Source organism: Anopheles merus, unplaced genomic scaffold (genome assembly GCF_017562075.2).
Source record: "Anopheles merus strain MAF unplaced genomic scaffold, AmerM5.1 LNR4000204, whole genome shotgun sequence".
NCBI lineage: Eukaryota > Metazoa > Arthropoda > Insecta > Diptera > Culicidae > Anopheles > Anopheles merus.
This window is the reverse complement of record NW_024427784.1, coordinates 40,001-47,500: the sequence shown is the minus strand read 5'-3', so window position 1 is coordinate 47,500 and position 7,500 is coordinate 40,001.

Genomic DNA, 7,500 nt, shown 5'->3' with positions numbered 1-7,500 from the left:
ACGGACGAGAGTAAGACGGTTGCCATCGTCGTAAACGGCAACCGGCTGCCGATACAGCGTATCAGGCACCGTCAGACCCTCGGTGTGGTTGCTGCCGACGTGGGAGGAGTAACAATTGTGAGCTGCTACGTGTCGCCGCAGACGGGAGTCCCCGAGTTCCGGAGTGTTATGGAGAAAATTGACCTGATCGTCCGCGGGTGCAGCCGGGTTCTCCTGGCCGGCGATTTCAACGCCATGCACCTTGACTGGGGAAGCAGCAGGACTTGCCCGAAGGGCTTGGAGCTTCTCCAGTTGGCGGACAACCTCGGGCTGGTGCTACTGAACAAGGCAGACTGCCTACCAACGTTCAAGGGGAACCGAGTGGGCACAACTCGGTTCCCGCCCAGCCGACCGGACGTTACATTCGCAAGCAGTGCGATAAGCCGTCTCGACCCGCGCGAAGACAGCGCCCGAGGCTGGCGCGTGCCCGACGTGGTTACGCTGAGCGACCACCGATACGTCCGGTACGAGGTTGGCGTGAGTCCACCACCAACGAGGGATCGGGCAGCACGGCGTGGACAGCGCCCGGCCCGTGTAAGCAACGCCGGTACGCGCTGGAAGACCAGTCAGTTTGACTCCCAGCTTTTCGGGAAAGCGCTGGCCATGATTGGGTTCGCCCGTCAAGCTAACAGCGTCGAAAGCTTGGTTGAGTCGCTGACCAGCGTCTGCGACGAGACGATGTCGCGGGTCTTCCCAGCGCAGGACCACACAGGTCGGCCAGCTTACTGGTGGACTCCGGCGATTCAGGCAATGATCGACGAGCTCTCCAGAAAGGAGCAGATGGCGAGGAGAACAATCCCGCTGGAAGAGCAGCTCCATACGGAACTCTCAGCTGCCAGAGAGAGCCTTCGGAAGGCTATTCGTTTGAGTAAGAACGAGGCGTTCGACCGGTTCTTGCTGTCGATCAGGGAGGATGAAACCGGAAACTTTTTCCGGAAGGTCTTCCACTGGTTCCAGGCGGCCCGCTCAGCCCCGGAACGCGATCCAGCAGAACTGCGGCGAATTGTCGACGCCTTGTTCCCGGTTCATCCGCCGGTAGAGTGGCCTGATCTCCGAGTTGGCAACATGGCGCCGCTCCGATCGATCGGCCTGACCGAGCTGGAGAATATAGCAGCCAGCATGCACCCGCGGAAGGCTCCTGGGCTTGATGGAGTACCGAACGCCGCACTTACGGTTGCTCTCAGGCAGCAACCGGAGCCCTTCCGCCGGGTGTTTCAGGAGTGCCTGGACACGTCCTGCTTTCCGCAGCCGTGGAAAAAGCAGCGACTGGTGCTCCTGCCAAAGCCAGGCAAGTCACCGGGCGAACCGTCGTCCTTTCGCCCGATTTGCCTGCTAGACAATACGGGCAAGGCTTTGGAGCGGCTGCTATTGAACCGGCTCAACGAATACATCGAGGATCCTGAGAGTCCGCAACTGTCTGAGCAGCAGTTCGGATTCCGGCGAGGGCGATCGACTCTGCAGGCTATACAGCAAGTCGTGGACGCGGGACGAAGGGCGAAGTCCTTTGGAAGGACAAACAACCGTGACCGGCGCTGCCTCATGGTTGTGGCCCTGGACGTCCGTAACGCGTTCAATACGGCTAGCTGGCAGAGCATCGCCGAGGCGCTCCAGGCGAAGGGAGTCCCCGTGCAGTTGTGCCGCATACTGCAGGACTACTTCGCCGACAGGGAGCTCACGTACGACACGGCGGACGGGCCGGTTACCCGCCGAGTATCGGCAGGTGTTCCACAGGGGTCCATATTGGGCCCCACATTGTGGAACATTATGTACGACGGCGTGCTAGCCGTAGAGCTCCCTGAGGGCGCCTCCATCGTGGGATTCGCCGACGATCTTGCGATCCTGGCAGCGGGGACAACACCGGAGCACGCAGCAGCGATCGCGGAGGAAGCCGTGGTAGCAGTCAACAGCTGGATGGTGCAGCACCATCTCTCCCTGGCACCGGAGAAAACGGAGCTGCTGATGGTGTCGAGCAAACGCAGCGGGTATAGAAATATCCCAGTTAACATCTGTGGAGTGGAAGTGCGCTCGAAGCGGTCGATCCGCTACTTGGGGGTCATGCTTCACGACCACCTGTCGTGGCGCCCACACGTCGAGATGGTCGCGGACAAGGCCCTCCGTGTGGTGCGAGCGTTGCGTGGCGTCATGCGCAACCACAGCGGCCCCCAAGTGAGCAAGCGGAAGCTGCTCGCCGCAGTGGCCGCGTCCATCATCCGCTACGGCGCACCCGTCTGGGCAGAAGCCGCGGACCTGCAGTGGTGCAGGCGGATTTTGGACCGCGTGCAACGGCCCCTGGCCCAGGGCATCACGAGCGCCTTCCACTCCACCAGCTGCGAGGTAGCGGTGGTTTTGGCCGGAGAACTGCCCTACCACCTCCTGGTGAAGGAAGACGCCCGCTGCTACAACCGACTGCAGTTGAGCCCGGACAGCAGTCGAGAGGCGATTCGCCAGGAGGAGAAGGAGGCATCACAGCAGCTGTGGCAGCAACAGTGGGACGACGAGGCGGCGCAGAACACCAGCCGCTATGTACGTTGGGCCCACCGACAAGTGCCAGACGTGCGCCTGTGGACGGGACGGAAGCACGGGGAGGTAGACTTCTACCTCTCGCAGGTATTGAGTGGACACGCATTCGTCCACGAATTCCTCCATGTGTTCGGGTTCGCTCCGTCCCCGGACTGTCCCAGGTGCGCAGGGTCGGTCGAGTCGGTGGCCCACGTACTGTTCCAGTGTCCCCGCTTCGCGGATGTTCGCGCGGAGTTGCTGCACGGCGTCGACGAGGACAACCTCGGCAGCCGCCTGTTGGAGAGTGCGGAGTGGTGGGACCGCATCCAGCAAGCGGCTCGGCAGATCCTCTCCGTTCTGCAGGAGGACTGGCGGGAGGAGCAGCTAAACTTGGCAGCCGCCGAGGCTGCTCAGCCAGTTCCTGCATCCAGCCCGCCCGAGGACATGGCGGAGGCAGAGCGGAGACGGCTGATGCGACGCCGAGAGGTGCGCAACCGCAGCGCCCGGCGGATGCGGCAGCGGCGTCGGCAGGAGCGGCTCGGCGTGGACGAGGTCGTCCCGGCTATCTTGGCACGCGCAGCGGCCAATGACGACGCGGCCGACGACGTAGCGGAGCCGACAGGGGAGGTCGAGGAGGAGGAGGTCAGCCCTCCAGAGCCGCCAATCCCCCCGCGCAGCCGGGGATTGCCTCCCTCCCCACGCACGATGGAGATGCGGCGACTGCGGCGTAACTTTATGCAGCTCCAATACCGGGAAAGGCGTCGGGCCGGAGTGCTAGGAGCTGTTCCGCAGGGTCGCCAACGACGTGGGCGACTACCACCATCTGCAGCGGAAGTGGAGCGGCGTCGCATTAACCGGCGGCAGAGAGAGAGGCAGCGGCGGCTGGAGCAACGGCAAGCGGAGGTCGAGGCTCAGCCTCCCCCGCGGGACGAGCTGCCGAGCTCCCAGCTTGCCGAACGAAGAAGCAGCCTCACAGATGACGAGCGAGCTGCCGTAACATCGGCGAACGTGTCCGCGCGCTGACGCAGCTCTGTGATGATACGGTGAAACCTGCAAGGATTAGGACAAGGACAACGGTTACCGGAACATATTTAATGTTAAAAAGGCGGCAACGAAAACCTTTCACGAAAGGAAAAATAGTGAAAAAAAAAAAAGTTTTTTGAATTCAAATAAATAAAGAGAAAGGCCCAAACGGGCGGAATTCCCGGCGGGGGGAAATCCGTTAGTGGTAACCCCCCGCCGGTAGGAGCGGGGTTCTTTCGGGAAACAATGGTCCTCAATAAAGAACTCTTGAAGAATTTAAAAAAAAAAAAGAAGTGGAGCTTGCGGCTTAATTTGACTCAACACGGGAAAACTTACCAGGTCCGAACTTATTGAGGTAAGACAGATTGATAGCTCTTTCTCAAACTTAAGGGTAGTGGTGCATGGCCGTTCTTAGTTCGTGGAATGATTTGTCTGGTTAATTCCGATAACGAACGCGACTCAGTCAAGCTAACTAGAACGCTGTCAGTAGTGTGCCTCCGGGCGCACCTGACGTTAGGAGTGGCGGGTGTCCTCACGGGTGCCCGTCACTTAGTTTGCCCTGCTTAGCGGGACAACTTGTGTTTAGCAAGATGAGATTGAGCGATAACAGGTCCGTGATGCCCTTAGATGTTCTGGGCTGCACGCGTGCTACAATGTGAGCAGCAGCGTGTTCTCGCCTTATGGCGCCCCCATTCCGAGAGGAACGGGAAATCACCCAAATGCTCATTTAGTAGGGATTGGGGACTGCAATGGTCCCCATGAACCTGGAATTTCTAGTAAGTGCTAGTCATTAGCTAGCGCTGATTACGTCCCTGCCCTTTGTACACACCGCCCGTCGCTACTACCGATGGATTATTTAGTGAGGTCTCTGGAGGCACACCTTCCGCGATTCCTTCGTGAGTTGCAGTTGGCACGGCCGAAGTTGACCGAACTTGATGATTTAGAGGAAGTAAAAGTCGTAACAAGGTTTCCGTAGGTGAACCTGCGGAAGGATCATTAACGTGGTTATAATGAGTTATAACGAGGTTGGAGTGTTATGTTGGAGGTCGAGTGCGCTGCTTACCAAACTTTGAACGCGGTAACTTGCACTCGGCGCTGACATGCACGGCAAAACCTCAGTCTTGATATGTGCGGGGAGTTCCTTAAGGTTCTCTCTCCCGGAGATCGTCACTATCCGGGACGTACATTCATTTGTACCTGCATTTGCGTAAGCTTATGTAGAGAGCATATCAAGACGGGACGTGTTGTGTTGGTGGTCGAGTGCGTTGCATACCAAACTTTGAACGCGGTAACTTGTACTCGGCGCCTACACGCACTCCCTAACTGGTGCTTGGCCGTTCTTAACTATTGGTCTTGATATGTGCGGGGAGTTCCTTAAGGTTCTTCCTCCCGGAGATCGTCATTATCCGGGACGTACATTCATTTGTACCTGCATTAGCGCACGCTTTTGTAGAGAGCATATCAAGACGGGGAAAGGTTATGTTGGAGGTCGAGTGCGCTGCTTACCAAACTTTGAACGCGGTAACTTGCACTCGGCGCCGACATGGACACTTCCCTACTTACGGGTTAAGTTGTGAGTTATATTCAGTGTTTTATACACGTCTCGCAGAGAGACAGGTGATTGGCCGTTCTTAACTATTTGTCTTGATATGTGCGGGGAGTTCCTTAAGGTTCTTCCTCCCAGAGATCGTCACTATCTGGGACGTACATTAATTTGTACCTGCATTAGCGCACGCTTTTGTAGAGAGCATATCAAGACGTGAAGTGTTATGTTGGAGGTCGAGTGCGCTGCTTACCAAACTTTGAACGCGGTAACTTGTACTCGGCACCGACATGGACACTTCCAAACCCAAGGAATGAGTTGTGAGTTTTACTAAGAGAAACAGGTAAGTTACCTATAATTCTTGATATGTGCGGGGAGTTCCTTAAGGTTCTTCCTCCCAGAGATCGTCACTATCTGGGACGTACATTAATTTGTACCTGCATTAGCGCACGCTTTTGTAGAGAGCATATCAAGACGTGAAGTGTTATGTTGGAGGTCGAGTGCGCTGCTTACCAAACTTTGAACGCGGTAACTTGTACTCGGCACCGACATGGACACTTCCAAACCCAAGGAATGAGTTGTGAGTTTTACTAAGAGAAACAGGTATTGGCAGCGTTACCTATAATTCTTGATATGTGCGGGGAGTTCCTTAAGGTTCTTCCTCCCAGAGATCGTCACTATCTGGGACGTACATTAATTTGTACCTGCATTAGCGCACGCTTTTGTAGAGAGCATATCAAGACGTGAAGTGTTATGTTGGAGGTCGAGTGCGCTGCTTACCAAACTTTGAACGCGGTAACTTGTACTCGGCACCGACATGGACACTTCCAAACCCAAGGAATGAGTTGTGAGTTTTACTAAGAGAAACAGGTAATTGGCAGCGTTACCTATAATTCTTGATATGTGCGGGGAGTTCCTTAAGGTTCTTCCTCCCAGAGATCGTCACTATCTGGGACGTACATTAATTTGTACCTGCATTAGCGCACGCTTTTGTAGAGAGCATATCAAGACGTGAAGGGTTATGTTGGAGGTCGAGTGCGCTGCTTACCAAACTTTGAACGCGGTAACTTGTACTCGGCACCGACATGGACACTTCCAAACCCAAGGAATGAGTTGTGAGTTTTACTAAGAGAAACAGGTAATTGGCAGCGTTACCTATAATTCTTGATATGTGCGGGGAGTTCCTTAAGGTTCTTCCTCCCAGAGATCGTCACTATCTGGGACGTACATTAATTTGTACCTGCATTAGCGCACGCTTTTGTAGAGAGCATATCAAGACGTGAAGGGTTATGTTGGAGGTCGAGTGCGCTGCTTACCAAACTTTGAACGCGGTAACTTGTACTCGGCACCGACATGGACACTTCCAAACCCAAGGAATGAGTTGTGAGTTTTACTAAGAGAAACAGGTAATTGGCAGCGTTACCTATAATTCTTGATATGTGCGGGGAGTTCCTTAAGGTTCTTCCTCCCAGAGATCGTCACTATCTGGGACGTACATTAATTTGTACCTGCATTAGCGCACGCTTTTGTAGAGAGCATATCAAGACGTGAAGGGTTATGTTGGAGGTTGAGTGCGCTGCTTACCAAACTTTGAACGCGGTAACTTGTACTCGGCACCGACATGGACACTTCCAAACCCAAGGAATGAGTTGTGAGTTTTACTAAGAGAAACAGGTAATTGGCAGCGTTACCTATAATTCTTGATATGTGCGGGGAGTTCCTTAAGGTTCTTCCTCCCAGAGATCGTCACTATCTGGGACGTACATTAATTTGTACCTACATAGGCACACGCTTTTGTAGAGAGCATATCAAGACGTGAAGGGTTATGTTGGAGGTTGAGTGCGCTGCTTACCAAACTTTGAACGCGGTAACTTGTACTCGGCACCGACATGGACACTTCCAAACCCAAGGAATGAGTTGTGAGTTTTACTAAGAGAAACAGGTAATTGGCAGCGTTACCTATAATTCTTGATATGTGCGGGGAGTTCCTTAAGGTTCTTCCTCCCAGAGATCGTCACTATCTGGGACGTACATTAATTTGTACCTACATTAGCGCACGCTTTTGTAGAGAGCATATCAAGACGTGAAGGGTTATGTTGGAGGTCGAGTGCGCTGCTTACCAAACTTTGAACGCGGTAACTTGTACTCGGCACCGACATGGACACTTCCAAACCCAAGGAATGAGTTGTGAGTTTTACTAAGAGAAACAGGTAATTGGCAGCGTTACCTATAATTCTTGATATGTGCGGGGAGTTCCTTAAGGTTCTTCCTCCCAGAGATCGTCACTATCTGGGACGTACATTAATTTGTACCTACATAGGCACACGCTTTTGTAGAGAGCATATCAAGACGTGAAGGGTTATGTTGGAGGTTGAGTGCGCTGCTTACCAAACTTT